At 46.4% G+C, this 23304-nt stretch overlaps 1 long non-coding RNA gene across 1 annotated transcript in view; it reads left to right on the top strand.

Annotated features, from left to right (window-relative positions):
• Positions 1-13526: 13526 nt before the first annotated feature.
• Positions 13527-23304, top strand: part of LOC143437010 (uncharacterized) — a 30709-nt gene continuing 20931 nt past the window's right edge. Inside the window, exon 1 of the long non-coding RNA XR_013106717.1 lies at positions 13527-13888. This is a non-coding gene — a long non-coding RNA (uncharacterized LOC143437010). The remainder of the gene's footprint in view (positions 13889-23304) is intronic.

The raw sequence follows: 23304 nt of genomic DNA, 5'->3' as shown, positions 1-23304 counted from the left end.
TGTGAATGTCTTTATTTTTTGCACAATATCTTTATCTCTTATGTATTTACAAGGAAGCTGGGCCCAGACCCAGGTGCCCCTGTCCCTCAGCCTCTGCTTCTGTCAGCTGATCTATTTCAGGTACCCCAGCTCTCCCTATTCCCCTGACAAATGTCTGTGTTCCTAGGAAGGACGTTTTTTCTCTTTTAACTGTTTGGGGGTAAGGAGGAGTGTTTCCTTGCCTCTGTCCCTAAAATGCCTGTGAGAGGGACTTTAAGGAAAGGCTCCCCCTATGCCCCCTCCCCCTCCCCCTCCCCCTCCCCCTCCCCCTCCCCCTCCCCCTCCCCCATGGTCTGGTGGGGCTTCTGCCCTCTGCATCCTGTCTGCTGGAGACCAGCAGGGCCATGCCGCTCCCCCTTTGGATCTTGGATCTTGTCCCTTCTTTCCCAGAAGAATCTTTTCCAGTACATTCCTAAAACCTGGTTTGGCTACTGTGAACCCTACTAAATTAGAAATGAACCTCTCCACCTTCCTGGCTCCTAACATTAATTGGCTTCTGAATTTTCCCAAATGAAAACCTTACCTGTATGCATTCTAAACACATTTTGGTCAAAAGTATATATATATATATATATATATATATTTTTTTTTTTTTTTCTGTTTGAGATTTTTAAAGATGTAGCAAACTTTTTTTAAGCTTGTTCAAAATGACTAATAAATCTTTCTCACCAAAGCAAGACATCACCAGTGTTTGTAATTAGGAAAAGCTAACAGCGGCGAATCTTAAACCGTGCGTGAGTTTAATCCTTGCCTGTTTGGAGCAATGCCTGAAACAAAATGGGCTTTTGGAACCTGCATGTTGCAGTGTGGAGTGTATGCACAGCGTTTTCTGCACCCCTTTGATGCCATCCAAAGGACTCTGCTGCAGAAATTACCCCTGCACTGTCTCTCCTGTCTAGTGATGCAGGCTGTTCTGGGCCCCTTACCCTTGCTGCTGTACAGACATGGGGCTGGTCAGTATGGATTGGTTGTGTGCTAAAAGTTCCCTGCTGTTAAGTGGGAAACCACTTGCCCTGGTTTCTATCCCTGGGAAGCAATATATATCTCCTCCTCCTTCCTCCTCTTCCTCCTCTTCCTTCTCTTCCTCTTCTTCCTCCTCTTCCTCCTCCTCCTCTCTGTTTCTGTCTCTCATGTACACACACACCCCTTTATGCTTTAGTTTCACAAATGATTATGATTCCTCTGAGGTTTTTTTTTTCCCTGTTAACATTTCTACTACGAAATAGGAGGATTTGGGAATGCTTTGTAAAGATGATAGTTGACTCTCTAGTGTCCATGAAGGAGATTGTACATTGCCTGATGTCTTTCTGTAAATGAAAAATACTGCTAACATCCAAGCATTCTGAAGTCTTGCTTATCTTTCCGAGTTTCCTTTTCATCTGGTTTTCCTGTTTCTTTGGGGACTTGGGGCAAGCTATTTATTAGAGTTTTGCAACAGAGTTCTTGTTTGAAGCCTCTAAAGACTACTTGTAAAATCCAAACAATAAAATTCATTTTAAATGCTCTTTTAAAACGGGTTGGTGTTATTGCTCTGGGTTTTTTCCACTTGAGAGACCACCCAGGAACTCACTGGTCCTTGCTTCCTGATTTTCTCATCAAGATCCGTTAACTCTGAAGAGGATGCGGGAAGTCTGTCCTTTTTAGAAGTTAACAAGCATCTTTGCTCCCTGTTCACAGGTCTGTAGAGAATCCCCACCCTTCCCCTTGCTGGGTGTGATTGTTTACAGAGCATTGTACAATCAGTTTGCTTCTTCACTAGCTATGTGTGCATCTCCCATCTCAACATTGCCATTCCCTGAGACCAGCATAGTTTGGGGTTTGAGTTTTGTTTTTAGAAAAGCTAAGTCTGTCCTTTAATTCTCATTGTCAAACATCCGGTGCTCAGGGAGTGTGGATGCTGGTTAATATTAGACTATACAAAATATAATTACAAAAGCTAACCCACTGGAGAAAATCAGTGCATCCTAAAGTCAAACAAAAACAGCACTGGACTAAAACACAGCTGGATTAAAAACAACACGTCACGTCGTCGCTGTTCCTCTCCAGTGACACAGCTAATTTGAGAACTGACACACTTTCTTCTAGTTGACTCAACAATCTCTAGAATTATAAATCTAAGATAATAAGAGTGGATACCACAAGACACTCTGACTGATCTATTCAAGCATAGCTTGGGGGTATTGGGGAGCCTTAGGGGTGTAGCTCAGTTGGCACACGCTTGCCTTTCATCCACCAAGTCCTGTGTTTTGTCTTAAGCACTGCCCGGTGTAGTGATAAGCACACTCAGAAGGTGGAGGCAGGAGGATCAGAAGTTCAAGGTCAGCCTGGGATATATATAAGACTGACATAAACGGAACAAACAATAAAAACTGCTTGGCTTTGTGCCTTGGTACTAAAGGTCTTGGCACTGGTAGGGGCCATTTTGCTTCCTGGATGGAAGAAATCTAGATAGGCCAGCTTAGCTGAGTTGGTGAGCTCCAAAACTTGCAGATGATGAGCGAGTGAGATTTTTCCGTAGATGAGGATGGAAACAACTTTCAAGAACTAGTGGTTGGGCTAAGAGACGGGAGGAGAATGGGAGAGGTGGACATGGGGGCTGATGTTCGCTTGTCTGTAGCAGTCAAAGGTAGTTGGTATATCTAGGTTGGGTATTGGGTTACACTTCTGATTGTATGGGCATCTTGTTATTTATCATTACCAAATATATAAGCCTTTGGATAATCTAAAAAAAAAAAAAAAGAAGAAGAAGAACTGGTGGTTGGTGGCATACCGGCACTCTCAGGCAGGAGGATTGGACAGTGTAAACTCAATAATGAGACCCTGCTGAAAAAAACCAAATAGTCCTAGGACAAAAGAAGCAGCCCTATCCAACAAGCACTTAGATTCCTGCTAGATGTAGGAGATTCAGAACATTCTTACATCTGAGGGTAAAGAAAGGAGTTTTGGGTGCAAAATGACACATCTTGGTAGGAAAACACAACCAGTAAACACTTGGGTGCAGTTAGCCAGAAGCTAGGTAGTTGGAAGTCAGTGGTGCCACAGAAATGTTGGGAAGTGTTGCTCATACACTCATTACTGATGACCTGTCCAATAGGAATCCTCATTCTTTGATGAGAAGGGCATTTGACTTAGTCTAAGGCCCACGTTACGTCTCTTAAGATGGCATGGGCAGCCTTAGGTAAGGTACCCAACGCTGAATATGAAATGGTAACAGCCACATGTATAACGCTGGTCACTGCCAGCCCATGGGCATGTTTTCCAGGAGAGAGTTCTGACATGTCAAGAGAGCCTGGTGCAATGGAACAGTCTGAGTGAGCTGGTCCACTCTGCTTGGTGTGCTATGTGCTTTATGTCTCTGGATTTGAGTACAGTAGGACCTCACCTGGAGTGTGCTTCCTCATCCCTTGGGCAGTTGGTTAAAGTCACTGGGCAGATCCCTTGGAGCTATGATTTAACAGGTATGACGTAGATAAAATGTCCAGTGAGATCCCAGGTGACTTGGGATGGTATTAGAAGCATCCATATTATAAGAAACAGACACTAGGTGCATAGACACTTGACTATGGGTTTTCGGGTCACACGGCACCTTACAGGGAGAAACCATTTTAAACTGTAGCTAGTGATTGCTTTTTGGTTTTGGTTTTGGGGTGTTTTTTTTTTTTTGTCCTTTCCCCCCTTTTCACTATTATTTGGAGCTGTCTTTACCTAGAATTTTCTACCACTCGACTATTCTAAAGCCCCATGCTCTCTGTAGATAAGGTTGGGATTCCTTTACCATTTAATTACCATTTAATTACATGAGGCTACTTGCCAGATTCGTAAGGGGTGACCCTGATGACTTTACAGGGGTGACCATTCAGATGACAGTACTACCTAGAAAAGTGGGACCCAGGATGGCAGCTGAGCTTCTGAGCCAGGCCCTTAGTACTTGGCCACAGGGAGGTATAGAAACTGGGTGAGTGGGTGCCAGGCTGGGAGCATTGAATTCATGGGGCCAGTTTCTGCAATCAGCCCACTCTAATCGCCGGAATCTCCAAGAGCACAATTTTCCAGGGAGTTTCCCAGCTGCCCTCAGACCTGGTCTGCGTCTAGAAACCTTTGCCCAAATATCCCTCTGTACAATAGCCCATTTCCTCTGCCTCTGGCCAGAGAGGAGAACAAGAGGGAAGGCATTGTTTATCCTCTGTGTCCTCTACACAAAATTTATCTCAGAGACTCTGAGCTAAAGCAATGGCTGTCTTTACTGAAATGATAATCATACCTACAGCCCTGGGCTTTGGGGCTCTTCTCTCTGCATTGTTCTTCCTGGACCCATGGGAGCATGCCCTTCCAGATCCACATCCTTTCATTTCGGACACTGTCCATCTTGCCTTTGTGTGTGTGAGTCAGCACGGACCCAGATGAACTTCTCACCTTCTCCTTCTTCCATCCTGCCCTTTACCACACTGGCTTTCAGTCCTGTGGGCATGCACCTCTCAGGTTTCCATTACTCTCAGCGAGCCTGAATCAGTATGCTGGTTCGGACCTCTGCCAGCTCCCACATCCCTGCTTCTAAACAGCCACAGTTCATCTTTCCCTTCAGTGTGGACTTCTCATGACCCATGTTCAACCCAGGTGACCCCCAGCAGCTCTGGGCACCTGTAGATAAGTGCACCCACACATCCTGCTGGTGCACCTGCGTTTCCTCTTCCTTACAAAGGACTCTGCTTTCAGCGGGCCCATCCTTCCATGCAGCTGAGACCTTGCTAGCATACCGAGGGTCTCTAGTACACACCTGCAGCCACACCCCTCCTAGGCTTTTCCTAATTCAAGATCAAGAAGGGAATCCCACAGTGACTATATCAATAAAATCAGACTCCCTTTGCAAACATGAGCTCATCACACCCATCCAAGGGACCTCTACCTGTCAAGAATAAATTTGATTCTGTGTACCCTGGATCACACTAACAAACCCAAGGGAGTTACTTCCTGTCCCAAGCCATCACATGAAACACAGGTGTATACACTCTGACCTTCCCAGGCCTGAGTTCCTGGCAGTGTTATCCTCAGAGAAAATGTGGATAAGGAAGGTTTGTTGCAACTTAAATAGCAAACTAGACTCTACCAACGGTTGCTGGGAGGTGGTCCTGTAGTCATTTGCCTCCCTGAAAAGGTAGGATGGATTTGTAACTGACCTGGTAATTGTTCTAAAGTGCTTATGAGTAGTCTAAGAAGCTTAGCCATTGCAATCTTAGACAATAGATATGCCCACCCAAGTCTTTGTCGGTGCAAAGCTAAACCCAGTGTAGGCACATTTCACATTAAGGAGGCCATATCTATTTGGCATCTGCTGTAAGTGAGTCAACAGCTGCTGTAGGAGCCAGGCTGTGTGGACAGGTAGTGAGGGTGGACTGTTTTGGGGGGAGAGGAGAGGGTGTGGGCATAGGCTCCTTGCTCACTATGAGTCTTTAATGATTTCAATGTGAAAGACAATCCAGGCTTGACCTTTGTAACCTCAGAGGCAAATATCAGGACCAGCGGATTAAAGGTACAGCAGCTAGATTTTTTATTCCAAGGTTGATGGATTTATGGTGGTCTCTGAGCTTTGGGGGTCAAGGGCTAGCCTTGAAGCCAGTTGACAGAGATACCATTTCTTCTCTTTAATGGACTCTGTCTCTCCTAAACCTTAGGATCATGAGACAGAATTAGGACTGGAAGAGATGCAGTCACTCAGTTCTGCCCTGTCTGATTTCATTACCTCTTTACTGACCTGCTCTATGTCCAGCCACCTGTGTGGGGTATGTCCAGTGATTAAAGCTCACCATGCTTAAGGCTTCGCACTATACCTATTGGTTGTATGTGTGTGTGTGTGTGTGTGTGTGTGTGTGTGTGTGTACACTCATATATGTACAAATGGGTGTCGGTGTGTGCACTTATCTATGTGCACAAAGGTGACCGTCAGAGGTTATTAACCTTGGGTGTCATTCCTTAGGTGCTGACCACCACTTATTTACGGATTGATTGATTGATTGATTGATTGATTGATTGTTGCAGGTCTCTTACTGCTCTAGAGCTCACAAAGTAGGCCTTGAGCCTCCCCCCCAGCCCCCACCCCAGGAACCACCTGTCTCCCCCTCTCTAGACTGGAATTATAAGCACATTCCACAATGCCATGCTTTGTTATGTGGACTCTGGGGATCCCATTCAACTGAGCCATTTTCTCAGCCCCTATTTATTTTTCTGTTTGTTTGGTTTTTTTTTTGTTTTTTTCGAGACAGGGTTTCTCTGTGTAGCTCTGGCTGTCCTGGAACTCACTCTGTAGACCAGGCTGGCCTCGAACTCAGAAATCCGCCTGCCTCTGCCTCCCAAGTGCTGGGATTAAAGGTGTGTGCCACCACCGCCCGGCTTATTTTTCTAAGTCCTTTTGATTTTTGAGAAAAAAACCTCTTCCCTTTAATTTTTTCAAGCCCATCACTTTACGGTGTACCGCCAACTTTATCTTCCCAGGTGACAATCATTGAAACCTTGGGAAACAGCAGTTCTTCTAAATGTTCAGTCACCAGAACAAAACATCTCAATTTTTCCCCAACTCTTGCTGCAGCATCATGGTTTCTGAGTTCGCCATCATAAAATAAGCCTATAAAATATGTATTAAGGGTAAAAACCACTTACATATATTATCCCAATGAGTTGTCACAGCGGCCCAGTGACAAGATGAGGTCTACGAATGTCTCCATCTATAGAAGCTGAGGCCTCGAGAGGTCAAATCACTTCCAGCAAAATAGCTAATGAGCAGCGTGGAGCAGCTTGAAAGCCCGGCCTGTGATAGAACCGTGACCAAGCCACATTCTCCCTTACACAGCCTGGTTGTGCAGAACCTAAACAGACAGTGTCGATGCCGTTGGATGGTCATTGTGGTGGGGGGTGGGGGTGAAGGGTGTGAAAAGACAGAATTGCCAATGGAGACTATCCCTAAATATTAGAGGATTGGGGGTTAGTGACATCCTGTGGGAGGTGATTTAAAGTGCTGCCATGCTGTCTCTCAGACGGATGATGTCCCCCACTTGCATTTCATTTCAGAGAAAGACCTTCCTGTCCAGTTTCAGGACAGATCTAGAGGTCACCGTGTTTTGGGTTCCTGTTAGAAATGTGAGGGTGGTGGTTGGCTTTGGGAAGGCTCCGCCCCACGGCCACCGTTCAGAAAATGAGCTCTGTGAGGAGAGGGGAAGGGAAGCCATGATGGAGGCTGGGGTGGTGTTACAGACAACATGAAGGGACCTTAAAGGGGAGGAGAGGTTTCCCCTGAAAACGCTGGGAGAGCTTTGGTAAGAGGGATAACTGTCATAGTCAAGGGTGGAGGGGGAGGGCTAGAGGAGAGTGTTCAGAAAGATCACCCAAATGAAGACAAATATCTGACTTTTAGATCATAAATCACTATACCATGCCATTTAGTTCATCATAGCATAGCCTAGTGTCTGCCACATGGACATAAAACTGTTGAGCATAGCAGCATGCTAAAAACACAAGGGGCATCAGTCAAGTGTTATTGGGCTCTGAGAAACCTCTCTGATTTGCCATCAGATCATGAGGCAGTCATTTGCTTAGTGCCTGGTAATTCTCAGCCCTGCCTAAGCTATGCCCAGTGTTTCCTTTTCTAAACCAAGAAGCTTTGCTTGGTGGAAGCCAATCAAAAATCTTTGTTTCCAAACCAGCTATAAATAATGTGCACGATATTCCATCCTTAGAATAAACCACAACAATGGGGATTTTATTCTTGGAATTAATCAGCCCTTATCATCTATGTAACTGTAACGTCCCGCTGCGGGCACTGCGCAGTCAGTGGACAGGTGGGAACCACGACTTCAATGTGGGTCCCTCTTCTCAGCAATTTTAAATATGAAGAAGAGAGTTTCCCGTTTATACTTCTCAGCCCATCTGTCAGAACACCATGCCCAAGGTCCTGGCCGTCTGCTTGCTAAAGCAACAGACAACCGACCAACCAGGAGAAACATAACAAGCCCAGCTCTCAAGTGTATGTAAATCCCAGCACGAGTCCAGATGCTTCTACCTGCCTGCCAACACTCCACAGAAGGGTCCCATGGGGTCCTCTTCCTCCATCCCATGGTCCAGATACCTAGGACCATGTAATCTACTTCATAATTAATCATTTAAAAAAAAAACCCCTCCTTGCCTTCTTGCTACTGCTCCTCTTCTCTCCCCATTCCCCTCCCCCTCTCTCTCCACATGTTCATGGCTGGCCTCTATTCCTCTACTCTCTCTCTCTGCCTTTCTCTGTCTCTACTACCCTCTCAACACTCCTCCCCATGCCCTGAATAAACTCTATTTTATAAAAATAAAACAAAACCAACACCACCAACAACATCAAAAAACAACCTCCATTTTATTGACCATTTTGTAGGTCAGGGATTTGGGCGTGGCTCAGCTGGGTGGTTGTTATTCTCCATGTGGGCTCACCTTGGGCTTTTCAGTTACTGGCATGCAACCAGGCTGGTTTGGAGAGTTCAGGATGACACTCACACCAATCCTGAGACTTTGGTGGGAGCAGTGGAAGTCTGGGCTCAGCTGCCCCCTCCCACCCCCCAAACTGCATACTCTTGAAGCTCTTCCATGGGCTCTTTCTAGCAGGCTGGCTGGGTTTTTAACGCCATACTCGAGGCTCCCACAGGCTAGGTGGAAAATGCTAGTGTTGTTGACAAGTAGGTGCAGCTCTCCCAGACTGTCTTTCTACGCCTTGTCAAAGGGTAAAGAGAAGCCATCTCTTAGAACAAACCTGTCATTCTCCGTAGGTCAGCTCCATTTTCTCACTGGCTCTAAATCCTCCATCGGGGTCAAAGTGACAGAAATGTCAGCTGGAGCCCTAAGCAGCACAGGCAAACACTGACCTCCCTGGAGGGCTCTTACTCCCATCCCCATGTTGTGACTAGGCCTTTTCAAACTTCAGGACTGGACAGTGGAGCCTATTTCTAGTGCTTGTCACAGAGGTCAGTGGTCTACAGGTCATCCCATGATGACTTCTCACCAGCCTGGTCTCCATGTTGTCATTTACCACCAGAAGAGACTGACAAACGGTAAGGCCATTGACACTCAGTCCAAGTCTCCTTTCCCGATAAGGCCAGGATTCTCAATGACTGCCTATTGAGGCAAACTTCCAGGAAGATCTGATCTGTCATCTTTAAGTTTGCCTTGCTCATCCAAGGCCAGGGACTGAAAGGCAGCTCTTAACACCTTCCCTTCACCTGTAAGAGTGCAAAATTTGCTAGAATTTGGAGGACCCTTGCGCGCTGCATCAGCCTGACACAAGCCAGAGTCTCCTGGTGTGCTGATTAATCTTATGTCAACTTGACACAAGCTAGAGTCATCTGAAAAGAGGGAGCCTCAGTTGAGAAAACCCCTCCATTATGATCTGCATTAGGGCATCTTCTTAATTAGCGATCAATGAATGAGGACCCAGCCCATTGTGGGTGGTGCCGTCCCTGGGATGGAGAGCCTGGGTTCTATAAGAAAGCAGGCTAAGCAAGTCATATGAAGCAAGCCAGTAAGCTTGCTCTAAGTAAGCACCTCTTCATGGCCTCTGCATTGGCTCCTGCCTTCAGGTGCCCGCCCTGTTTTGAGTTCCTGTCCTGACTTCCTTTTGGTGATCAACAGTGATGTGGAAGTGTAAACCCTTTCCTCTCCAACTTTCTTTTTGGTCATGGTGTTTTGTCACAGCAATAGAAAGCATAAGACACCAGTTGTCTATTGCTGTGACGGAACAGCAAGACCAAAAACAAGTTTGGGAAAGAAGGGAGTTTTGGCTTACACTTCCAGATCATGGTCCATCATCGGAAGAAGTCAGGGCAGGAACTCAAGCAGGGCTGGAACCTGGAGGCAGGAGCTGGTGCAGAGGCCATGGAGGGTGCTGCTTAGTGGCTTGCTCACTCTGATTCTTATAGAAGCAAGGACCACCAGCCCAGGGATGGTACCATCCACCTTGTACTGGACCCTTGCCCACTATCACTAAGTGAGAAAATGCCTTTAGAGCTGGATCTCATGGAGGCATTTTCTCAATTGAGGCTTCTTCCTCTCTGATGACTCTAGTTAGTGTCAAGTTGACACACAAAAGCAGCCGAAGTTGACCCCCTGTCAACTTGACACATAAACACATCACTATTCAGCCTCCTCTCTTATTCATCCCCTATGTCTCATGTTAAAAACATAAATAAGTTTAAAAGTCCCACAGCCTTTATGAATTGAAACAGATTAAAATTTCAATCTCCTTAAAAATAGACAACTTCTCTAAAAATTCAAAGTCTCTTAAAAGCTCAAGGTCTTTGAGTTGTGGGCTCCCATAAAAATCAAAATTAAATCAAATACATTCTTCAAGACGGAAGAACCAGGGCACAGTCATCATCTGAACCAAGTAAAACTAAACCCCAACAGTATAAATAACTCAATTTCCAGTGTCTGGGATCCACACACGATCTCCTGGGCACCTCAAAGAACTTTGGTCACATCTCCAGCTCTGCCCTCTGTAGCACTCTAGGCTCTGGTTGACTCCACTTCACTGCTGCTGCTGTTCTTGGTGGTTATCCCATGGTACTGGCATCTCCAAAATGATGCAGTCTTCCACTGTACCTGGGCTGGACTTTGACCATCAGCCTCTCATAGACTCTCTTCATGGTGCCAAGCCTCAACTTCTTTGCATGACCCCTTCAGTTCTGGGCCTTCAACTACTACTGAGGCTGCACCTTCACCAATGGCCTTTCCTGCCTCTCACAGTGCCAAGCCTCAACTGATCTCCTGACCCCAGGGTGAAGGAGGCACTGCTGCCCTTCAAAACCAGTACCACCTGGGTGACTCTTACACATTACCCAGTCCAGCTGCCAGCACAAGGTACAACCTTGGCTATCTCTGGAACACAGCTTTTTTGTGCTCTCAGAAAACACACCCCAAAAGATTTTACCTTGGTGATGCTGGTCTCTTCTTAATCATTGTTAATTTCTTAGTTCCAGCTAACCAGCATCAATAGTCCCAGTAATGCAAAAGGTTTTAGTAATGCAAAAGTAGTTCTGGTATCTTGTTCATCACAGCTGAATCTTCAGCCCCAGCTAAGGAGAACCAAAGAATCTTAAATCAAAATAGCAAACAATCCTGATAGTCTTTAATCTCCCCTCTGAAAAATCACAAGCCAGGCCTCCATCACTTGCACTGTTCTCAACATTATCTTCCAGGCTCCTACAGAACATCCCTCAGAGCCCTTACACCCAATGGTCCTTCTAACACAAAGTTCCAAAGTTCTGCCACAGTCTTTCTCAAACCATGGTCAGGGCTGTCACAGCAATACCTCACTACACTGGTAGCAATTTGTCTTAGTTAGGTGGCTAAAACACCATGACCCAAAAGCAAGTTGGGAAGGAAAGGGCTTATTTGGCTCACACTTCCGGATCGTAGTCCATCACTGGAAGAAGTCAGGACAGGAGATCAGGCAGGACTGGAACCTGGAGCAGGAGCTGATGCAGAGGTCATGGAGGAATGCTCTAACTTGTGTCAAGTTAGCACACACACACACACACACACACACACACACACACACACACACAACCAGCCAGTACACCTGGAAAGAGAGACCGTCAATCGAAAAATTGCCCCTGTCAGATTGGCCTGTGATCATGTCTATGAGACATTTTCTTGATTAATGAATGATGTGGGATGATGTGGGAAGGACCCAGACCACTATGGGCAGTGCAACTCCTGGATGGACTGGTGGGCCTGGATTATATAAAAAAGCAAATGGAGCAAGCCATGGGATGCAAGCCAGAAAGCAGCTTTAGCTCCAGCCTTGCATCCCTCAGTGATGGTCAGTGCTGAGGAAGTGGGAGCCAAACAAACCCTTTCCTCTCCAAGTTGCTTTTGGTCGGTGTTTTTTACCATAGCAACAGAGGAAATAATTAGGATACCTTATGACCTCCTTGAGGCCACCCACCTAAGGGCTAGGAGGGCAAGAGCCTGGAGGGCAGTGAGGAGGGAGGCGGCACTGGGAAGTCACACTCCTGATTTTCTCTGCAGCACCAGTGATAGCCACACTTCTGTTGCCTGGGAAGTGATGCACCAGAATTCCCGTTTGTAGAGCTGTGACACCCTCTGCCTGCTGCCTGCTGGTACTGAGAGGCAGCTTAGCTGTGTGTGAAGTCCTCTGTGTGTGTGTGTGTGTGTGTCTGTGTGTGTGTGTGTGTGTGTGTGTGTGTGTGTGTGTGCATGAGCCGGCTGCTCAGTGTGGGAGATCTGTTGTAACTACCTCCAGCTCCCTCGAGCACCCTGTATCAGCTGCACCCAAATCCTTAGCTAGTCATAAGGAACAGTCAGAAGTAGAATTAGAAGAAATCTCCTCAGCTAGGCCAAAAGACAATGAGATCTGTGGTGACCTTGGTGAATGCCTCCTGGTGTCGCTGTGTCCCTCTGAGAAGCAGAAGGGACAGCCACTTCCTGTGTGAAAGCCTAGCAACTTTTAATTGTGCCTGTCTATTGCTGTGACGCAACAGCAAGACCAAAAACAAGTTTGGGAAAGAAGGGATTTTTGGCCTACACTTCCAGATCATGGTCCATCTTCAGAAGATGTCAGGGCAGGAACTCAAGCAGGGCTGGAACCTGGAGGCAGGAGCTGGTGCAGGGGTCAATGGAGGGTTGGAATGAGATTTGTCATGGTCTCAGGTCAATTTTTATCTTTTCAGATTTTCACTGACTGTTTTCATGCATTGAAGAGTTTTAACTATCCCTCTAGGTGTGCCATAGGTCTCAGTGAGGATCACAGGATGCTGATAAACTGAGGACAGGACCTGTGGCCACCCAACAGACTTATCGTTGTTTTCAAATTAGATGCCCCAGTCCTAGGAGTGTCAGTCAGCTGGTTCTGAGGCTTTGGTCCAGACTACTCATATCTTCAAGGTCGTGCCCTGCCCCCTCATACCACTTCCTTTCCCCATTCCTTTAGCCCAGGCTTCCTGTTGGGAGGGGCTTGGCAGAGACAGACCTGGAATCCCTTTGATATGAGCCTCATCCAGGTGGGGTCTGTCCACCAGCAAGCTCCTGATATCTGTAGCATTACGGTAAACCTGTCGGAGAGACTCTGTGATGCTCTTGAGAGGATTGAATGTGCAGTGTTCGCGGGACCCACAGCAGTTCCTCTGTGTGGGCTGAACCAGCAAGGGGCTGGGTGGCTCACAGGCTTCGCTAAGGAGTGAGTTGGAGCCACCTTACTCCCCTCTTTCCTTTGGGGGAGGGGAAGAAAGAATGTCAGTTAGATTTACTTAAATGACTCCTCTCTACACCAGCCAAAACCAAAATCAAGGTATCTTTAGATAGCTCACTAAAGAGGCAAGTAGCCTCATTACTAAAACCTGCTGCTTAGAGACTTCGTCTCCCAGTGGAATCCCTGCTAACTCTCTTCTGTGTGTCGATAGTTTAATGGTTCAAAGTTCAGAGGGAGGAGGCAGTGCAGTTTCGTAGGAGGGAAGATCGCTACAAAATTAGGAACGAAGTTCATGTCCCCAGCTTCCAGGCTTCCTATCAGGAACACGGAGAGTGACATGTGAGAGAGACGTAGGTCAGTTTGGGAGAAAATCACAGTGGGGCCAAGGAGAGCAGATGCCCTTGTAAATCTGAACTTTTCCGGAGCCAGAAGGTCCCCCAGCACCTACTTGCACCGGCAACCGCATGCTGTGGGCGCCCTCTGCTGTCCGTGTTTGGACTGGCATCCAAGCCTGATGGGTTGCTTGCTAAGCTCCAGAGGCAAAAGATTACAAGCTGGGGCTACAAGCAGGTGGCTCTCCTGGATTCCGTTTCAAGAAGGACCATAGCTCCTTCAGAGTCTGCGGTAAGGAGTGGGACTGGCCCAAGTGACCCCTTGAGTACCGCATCTTTCAACAAAAAAAAATTTTTGAAGGTGGAAAGACTAGATAGAGGGCGGAGAAAAAAGAAGAGGTCTTGCTGCGTGAGCTGTGGAGGAGGGAGGGGAGGAGTCGAGGCCGGGTGGGGATGGGGGTGGCGATCAGGGCTGATAGGTTAAGCCTGGGCAGGAGGGACACCACTCTTTATAGCATCTACCCAAGGATCATTCATGGGCACGAAGTGTGAAAGGAGACACCAGGTGTCTCTGAAACCCGGGGCATGTTCCCAGTGTCCATACAGCGTCTCTTGTATCTGAACTGATAACCTTTTCACTGACTCTCTCCAGGTTTTGCAGTAATACTGTTGTCTGTCTTTACAAAGAAAGGGGCCATGACAGTGACTTCACAGATTAAGGGCTGTGAGCTGTCCATGCAGAAGACAGACATCACTAATGTAAGAAGGATTTGAGTGTGAGGAGTGAGTGCCTGGGGCTGAAAGGAGACAAATTAACTTATCAAGTACCTCTTAGCATCCAAGCACTGACTTTGTGCAGAATGGAGTGTTACTTCCCAGTCATGCCGAGTGACACTGGCTCCCTCACTTCCTCTGCGGTTCATGGTTTTGATTCTGTGATAGGCACAGAAGTTATATACAGCGACTGAGGGACATTCCTGTAATTCTGAGTAAGTCACATTATTCTTACATGTGTGTGTGTGTGAAGCTCTAAAGGGTGATTCTCAACTTTCTAACGCTGCAACCCTTTAATACAATATACTTCCTCATGTTATGGTGACCACGACCATGAAATTATTTTTGTTGTTACTTCATAACTGTGATTTTCCTTGTTATGAATTGTAATGTAAATATCTGAAATATGGAGGGTCTTAGATGGCCCCTGTAAAAGGGTCATTCGATTTGTAGAAGGGTCACGGCTCACAGCCTGAGAATGACTGACTGCTCTGTACCACTTGAAGTGAGACTCTGGTTCTTCTGAATGGCAACAATGCAGACAACGGTAAATGGTTCAACCTTTATACAAATGTAAGATTGACTCTAGATGTTAGAACTTTCAGGAAAGACATCAGATTCTTAGAAGTTAGCTTTCAAAGCTTTCTTATGTTGGCTAGCCTAGCTGTGTACACCGGGACAGCTTTGTATGTGGACACAACGCATGTTAACCGCTCGCCTTCCTCTCTTCCTGTGTCTCACCTGCTGGCCACTTCCTCTCCCCAAATATAGAAATAGTCTTAACTTACATCTTGCTATTCACTATGAAATTTGACTTTTAAAACATAACAGACATGCTAGTGACTATTTAGAGGGGAAAAGCTTTGCTGACAGCATTGTCCATTTGAATATCCCTTTTTATATATTCTGATGGTTTACATTTTTGATAATTTATATTTTTTGAAAAGGCATGGACAGGAATAAATACAAACGCAGGGTTTTGTTTATAAGTCCTTGAAAACATGAGGCTAAGTCAAGAGGATGATTCAACATAGAAAACATGGCAGTGAAGACCTAAAGAGAAGAAACTGAGCAGAGGAACAGGAAACACTCAGAGAAACAGACCGTGTACGTCTTCAGTAACCTGACTCACTAAAAGCGAGCAGCCTTGTGTGTCACAAAGCATTCACGCCCTTATTAACACTGACAAAGGGACGCTGGATCCAGCTAATGCAATGTGCCCAGCAAAGATAAGGAACCAGATGAGGCAACAGAGGGAACACTGTCAGTCAGATGGAATGTGACTCTCATAGTGCTTACAAAAACAATGGCTCATTTAAAGCTTTAGTGGAAATGATTTTGAAATTTGATGCTAGTACAACCACAATAGAGATCTGGATTAAAGACTAAAGACATATTCTCTCTCTAGGGCAAGAAATCCAGAATAAGATTTTTGGCTTATGTCTAATGGAGTAAAAGCAATACCACATATACGATATTAACTAGATACATAGGACCAAAGACCTGATAATCCCCCGCATTATTGACAACCAGAGGAACACAGGCGCGTGGAGATGAATTGGGCGCCTTAATTTATTTTACAAACACTGAGAACATTTTTAAGTGAAGAACTGAAGATGAATCTCAATTTTAGGCATTAATTTAAAGCAGAGATTTTTATGGAAGACACAGCGTCTTTCCGGGCCTCCAATTGGACGAGATGGGCTGGAGGCTATGCCTACGTCTGCCTCGCATTCCAGTCATAAAGGAGAGGAAATGCCTTAGAGCAGTGGTTCTCAACCTTCCCAATGCTGTGACCAACCCTTCAATATGGTTCCTCTTGTTGTGACGACCCCCAACCAGAAACTTACACTCATTGCTACTTCATAACTGTAATTATGTTACTGTTATGAATCATAATGGAAATATCTGTGTTTTCCAATGACCTTAGGTGACCCCTGTGAAAGGGTCATTTGATCCTCAAAGAGGTCACCACCCACAGGTTGAGAACCATTTTCCTGGACACAAGAGAGGCATCACAGGGTCCACAGCCCAGGATGCAGGCAGGGGCTCCTGTTTACAAACTGGCTACATGAAGGGGCCTCAGTGGACCTAGAGACCTGGATCTTCATTTCCCAGCATCCCGCCACACGAAGATTCAAATTAAACACACCTGAGGCACATGGAATCTAAGCTTCTCTTGATGTTGTATATTTTCCTTGTGAATAGTTTAGGACTTTATCATTTAATTGGAATACCAATCCCAGGCTATGGACCAACTAGATCAATCCTTTACACTGTCAGTTCAGTATAAAAATTTTTCTGGTCCTTGAGTCTTTTAGGTTTCAATCTGTGGTCCAGTCCATCACCTTCTTATTTCTCACAGAAAGAACATGAAAAGAAAAAAAAAAGTCTTCATAGGTTCACAGAGTTTCTGAGCCAGCCCATGCCAGCATGCTGAAGAAAGCAGATAAGACTTTCAAAGGAAGGTAAAAAAAAGTAGGGACTTTATTATATGTTTAAACCCAGAAGTTTTGTTTATTTTTTTCTATTTTTGAAATAACACGTGCAGACTCCTCTTTTAAGTTATAGAGCACGGGGATGTCTTCCTTGTTCCTCTTTCTTTGTGGGCATCTGCTGATGGATGGCCTGGGCTGGGTTTAGCTAAAATCATTTCAGAGAGAAAATGCGTAAGTTTGCCCGCAGGTCCCTCTGGCTCCGGACATGACTGGTTTGTGTTAGGGCTAAGTGCACAGTGGAAGAGCATGTGGTCAGCCTCAGTCATTTCTAGACCTATTTTTCTAGTGTATTAGGGCAGAAGGGACCCAAGTTCTGTGTCAGCCTGGGCTAGTCTTTTTTTTTTTTTTAAGCTAATATTAATACTTTTAAAGCGAATTAATATTAAAACACCGAGCAATGAAGAAAAGCATTTCCAGAATGAGCTTGCCAGAGCTACCATACCTGCTGGTGTTACTTTGTGTGGGTATCCTTGACAGCTGGCTCCTGGGTGGTTGACTTAGCACCTTCAGTGTCCCCAGGGCCAAGCAGGTGGCATGACGAGGGAGGGTGATGAACCAGGCACTGGGGACCACTGGGAGATGTGGGCACAAGTGTAAGGAGGCATTTGGGAGGCTGGCTTTATGGGTTCCTATATATATCATCCTTCTCCACCCTTATCCCTTGAGAGAAGGGGATACGGGAAAGGGGGCACCGATATTGTTAGACTACTTCCTGCATTAGTCCTGACTGATTCCTGGGCATTCCTTGATTATTTTGATCTTCACTATCAGGATATCCAATTTCCTTTTCTCGTCTCTTTGCCCCGGAACACTTGACAAACCCCAACAAACTGCAACAACAGTGCTAACCACCAACTGACCAGCCAGCCCCTTCTTGGGGGGGGGGGGGGCTCTAGCATTTATATACCCTCTGAAAAGTCCCCAGAATTCCAAACATTATACACTTGCCAAAACTGCTGCCGGCAAAACCACGCCTCTGCCAGAGCACGAGGCAGATCATAGTCAGCTGCTGTGGACGATCTGAAGCAGCCCTGCATCCCACACCTGGGATTAAAACAAAAACCGTATTCCTATATGACACTTCTATGTCTTTTTAAAGAACCCAAAATTCTCACTACAGAGGAGAGCCATGGCTGTCTCCTATTTAGCTGTCACTGTCTCACCTGTTGCTCTCTGGCCTCAGAAGGTGTCCTCACTAAGGGGAAGCTGGCCCTGAGTGCTGCCCTATAAAACTGTGAGCCTAGACACCAAGTCTTTAAAGAAACCACAAACACTCTTTTTAAAAAGGTCATTGGGCTGGGAGATGCAGCTCAAGTAGATAGCGTGCTTGCATAGCATGCAGTAAGTACTGGGTTTGAGTCCCAGGTACACAAGAGATAGGAGTGGTGCCACACTCTTGTAATCCCAGCCTTTGAGAGGTAGAGGCAGGAGGATCAGAAGTTCAAGGTTATCCTTAATAGCTACGAAGACAGTTTGAGATTAGTCTAGGCTATGAAGAGAACTGTCTCAATAAATATAAACAGATTTTAAAAAATGTAAAAACCTCCCAATTCTGAAAAGCTTTTATCTGAGACACAAGAGCCAAAATTTGAATCATAGCTCTTAGAGAGAAACCTCTGCATTTCCATTAACCAAAGCTCAAAGGTTACCATGTCTCTCCTGTCCTTGGCTCCCTCTGTGGCAGACCGTCCACAGTCGAGTTGCTTCTGTTGCTGGCTGAAACAACAGCTCCCTCTCCAGCTGTTGTCTACTAACTTCCTTCCTGAGTCCCTCATAAGATACAAACGTGAGAAATATGACTGGTTTTACCCCAAGGCTCTACTGGCGCTATTTTAGTCTCCCAATCTCCTTAATTGGTTCATACTTCAGGGGTGCTGCATTTTAAGTATTTGCATTTCCCTCAAATTCATGTGTTGAAACCTAATTTCCAGTATGATAGTCCTGTGAGGTAGGTCCTTGGGGAAGGTCATGAGATCAGGAATGGACTTAGTGCCCTTGAGGGAGGGAGCCCTTTGACCACACTGCTGTCTGAAGATACACAGAAAATGGCACCCATGTGGAACAACTGAGTCTTTGGGGCTTCCCAGCCTGCAGGACTGATGTTTGACAGTTACCCAGTAGAGGGAACCCAGTGGAGTGTGGCTAATTTGGAATCACCAGGAATGGGCTGGTTGAAGAATTTAACCCTTACATGATAAAAGATTCCTCAGCAAGTGTGAATAATTATTTACATACCTGGAAGGAAAAAAAATCACATTTATGTGTAGGTGATTTTTTAAAAAAGATTGTATCCTCTTTTTAAGGATTTATTTTATGTTAAATTATGTATGTGTGTCTGTGTAGGTATAGACAATGACTACAGGTACCTTCAGGGGCCAGAAGAGGGTGTCAGGTCCCCTGGAGCCAGACTTATAGGCAATTGTGAACTATCACACATGGGTCTTGGAAACCAAACTGGTTCCTCTGCCATAGCAGCAAGTGTTATTAACCACGGAGAAACCTTTCCAGCCTCTCTCTCTCTCTCTCTCTCTCTCTCTCTGTGTGTGTGTGTGTGTGTGTGTGTGTGTGTGTGCATGCGTGTGTCCTTCTGTTTCTCCCTCTCCCTCTCTCTATGTCTGTCTCTCCCTCTTTCTGTCTCCTTTTTGGTCTTCTTCTCTCTCCCTTTCCCCCTCCCTCTCCCCCTCTCTCCCTTTTCTCTCTCTCTCTCTCTCTCTCTCTCTCTCTCTCTCTCTCTCTCTCTCTCTCACACACACACACACACTGTACTTGGCATAGATTTCAGAGCTTTGTACATGCAAAACAAATACTCCTACCACAGAGCCATGCCCTTAGAAAGTTTTTATATATGAATATACCTGGTGTTTGACATGGAATATCTTGAACGTAATGCCATCTTTTAAAATGTCAAGGCTGGATCTGGAGGGGCAGCTCAGCTGGTCAGAGCACTGGCTGCTCTCCAGAGGACCCCGGTTTGGTTCCTAGCATCACATGGTGGCTTGCAACTTTTGTGACTCCAGTCCCCGGGGATCTGATGCACTCTTCTGGCCTCCTTGGGCACCAGGTCTTCACACAGTACACACATGTAGGCAAACACTCATCTACATAAAATAAAAATAAATCTTTTTAAAATTTCAAAATATCAGGACCCTTTCTACAGTTCTGCTTCTAACAGTCAACTTCTGAATGGCTCCTGAAACTCAAGTGTCTGCCTTTGTGTTGATGGCATGCAGGACTTTCTGTGTCCTTTCCCGTTACCTGGTACTCATCATATATGACAGAACCCTACCTCCAACAACCTACTAGTTCTAGTCTCACCCTAGCTGGGAAATCAGGTTGCTAGGAGCGTGGTGCCAATGTGTTTAACCAGAGGAGAAGGATTCTAAGTGTGCAGCTCTTTTGAAGAGGAAAGCGCCTTGCTACAGGGTGTTGACATCACTAAGCCACAGGGCAGTCTCTGCTGCTGAGTTCTCTGTATGAATGGTGCGCCAAGTCTACCCAGGTTACAGAGCACAGTTGTACTCCTTTGTTTCAGAAAACACTTTCGGTCTCCAAGGACATGAAGACAAATGAGGTCTTTCTTAAGGCATCAACATGGCTGAGGTGCAAAGTGGGATGGAGTATTTTGTGGAAAACTGACAACAGGTCAGGGTGAGTTGACTGCTATCATCATTGTCCCTAGTTAGGGAGTGCTGAGGAGTGTGTGTTTACAGGACACTAACATACGAGAGGCATTGGGAACTTGAGCGAAGACAAGGCGACTGGCAGGGCTCTTGAGCTGCAAAGGGCTGCTTCCTTAATTGCAGCAATTCTGAGCCTTGAGTGCCAGGGGTTCTTAGCTCTTACTGTGCCAGCTTGGGGCTTTAAGTGCCAGCAGCCCAACATCTCCCTGTTATAGCAGCCAGGCTGGAGCTATGCTGCCAGTACTGGGGGCTGGATGTATTCCACTTCATCTGAAGTCCTTCGCGAAGTTCTTTCTGCAGTCTCTTTGCTTCCCCCAGTCCCTCGTCTTCTACCACCTTTTAGCTCTCTCTCCCTCTCTCTTCCCCCTACCCTCCCCTCTCATCCCTTCCCTCCTTTTCTCCCTCCCTCCCTCCCTCCCTCCCATCTGCTTTTTTTCAGGCATTCTTTCTGTAGCCCTGACTGTCCCTGAAACTCACTCTGTAGATCAGGCTGGCCTTGAACTCACAGGGATCTGCCTGCTTCTGCCTCCTGAGTGCTGGGACTAAAGGTGTGCACTGCCACCACCGCCTGGATGGTTTTAGCTTCCTTCTATAGATCTTCATTTTCTCAGCACAACCTTGTTCCTTTACTGGATTAATTCCATACACTCCCTGCTTCTGGATGTTCTCTGCAACTCTTTAAGAATAAGTATTATTTTATAACTATTACTGGAGGGAGGGAGGGAAGGAGAGAAGGAGAAGGGGGAGGGGGAGGGGGAGGGAGAGGGAGAGGGAGGAGAACACACCCCATATGCCATGGTCTGCATGTGGATCAGAGGACGGCCTTTGGACTGGAATTTGTTCTGTCTTCTAGGGTAGGGGTTCTGAGATTGAACTTGAGTTGTCAGGGCTTGAACATCAAGTGCTTTGACTGCTGAGTCACTTCTCACCTTCCCTGAAACTCCCCAGTATTCTTGCTGTCGGCTCTGGGCAGTTCCATGTGCCATCTGTTCTTTGTGTGGGTAGCTCAGCCCACTGCACCCTGTATAAAGCGATACTGCCACTTGGGTGAAGCTTTCGCTGGGCCTGGATCACAGCGTGAGGCAGACACAGCCATGCATGGGAGGGACATCTCTCAGACTGAGCCACTGAGAGCGAGAGGAAGGCAGCTCATACAGCCAGCTGTATACATGCACACACAGCCTAATCTCTGCTGACCACAGACTTTTTATTTGATCATACCAGCTTGCACGGGCCTACTAGGCCTGCCTATGCCAGCTTCCAGGAGTTAAGGGAGGCTTCTCTCTGGTCTGATCGAAAACAACTTGAGGGCTGTGGGCCAGGTCTTGCAGACAGGAGGCAGAGGTCTAGAGGCCCTGCCTGAAGCAGAGTCTTCTAAGCCGCAGCTGCTGGAGTGGGAGCATTGGAACTGAAACCAAGGGCCAGAGCAGAGTTCCCTGGGTAACCAACCATGAGGTATTTGGAGCAACCCCAGCTCTTGCCATGAGATCCTTTCAGCTTACTAAAAGCCGCTTGAGTGACAGACCTGTAGTTCTGGGGACAGAGGTGGGGCACAAATTGCAGAAGGTATTCTCTGATGACAGTTTGGGAGTGCCTGTGTTGGCGTCTGGATCCATGGCAACAAGCACTGATTCTCAATCAGCCTTGGCTCCCGCTGTAGCTTCTATTCCCAAGCAACCAGACTCTGTGGGGCTGGAGACTAGGGGCTGGGGAGGAGTTTGATAGCTGTCCATCAAACAGCAAAGTTGTTCACTCTTGAGAGTGTCACTTAAGGAGAGGAAACAAAACAGGACTAGGGAGATGGTGTAGAGGGTAAAGAGCATGCTGTGCCAAGCTGGAGGGCCCAAGTTAAGATCCCCAGTGTCCCCATAAAAGCTGGCACGGTAGTGTGCATCTGGAACCCCAGAGCTCGGGGTGGAGATGTGGACAGGTAGATTCTGGGAACTTGCTGGTTAGGTGGTCTAGCCAATCAGTGAACTCCAGGTTCAGTGAGTGACCTGGTCTCAATAAATAAAGTGAAGGGCAGTGGAGGAAGACCCCTAATGGCAACTTCTGGGCTCTGCACACATATGCACATACACATGCTCATGTACACACATGCATATACACATGTACACACATGTACATAATATGCACATGTATAGGCACATAGACATGCATATACACATGCATATGCACATACACATGTACGTGCATAGACGCATACACATGTACATGCACAGGCGCATACACATGTACGTGCATAGGCGCATACACATGTACGTGCATAGGCGCATACACATGTACGTGCATAGGCACATACACATGTACGTGCATAGACGCATACACATGTACGTGCATAGGCGCATACACATGTACGTGCATAGGCACATACACATGTACGTGCATAGGCGCATACACATGTACGTGCATAGGCACATACACATGTACATGCATAGGCACATACACATGCATATATACATACATATGCACATACACGTGTACATGTATAGGCACATGCACATGCAGATACCACCCACCGTCCCACCCAGTCCCTCAAGGAAAAAGAGAAACAGCGCTAGAGAATGCAATGCATTTTTGATTTAACATGCTACTTACCTTCTTTAACCACACTGGACTCCAGTCAAATGCTCTTAGAGAAAGCCGAGACCTCCTAATCTGTCTCAAGACCAGACAGAGGGGATGGAGGGGAAGTGAGTGCCTGGCCCGCCTCCTGAGCGGAAGTCTGCGCAATTCTTGCGCTGTATGTCAAGGCC

Source organism: Arvicanthis niloticus, chromosome 23 (assembly GCF_011762505.2).
Source record: "Arvicanthis niloticus isolate mArvNil1 chromosome 23, mArvNil1.pat.X, whole genome shotgun sequence".
NCBI classification, from domain to species: Eukaryota; Metazoa; Chordata; class Mammalia; order Rodentia; family Muridae; genus Arvicanthis; species Arvicanthis niloticus.
This window is presented reverse-complemented; position numbering and strand designations above follow the sequence as displayed.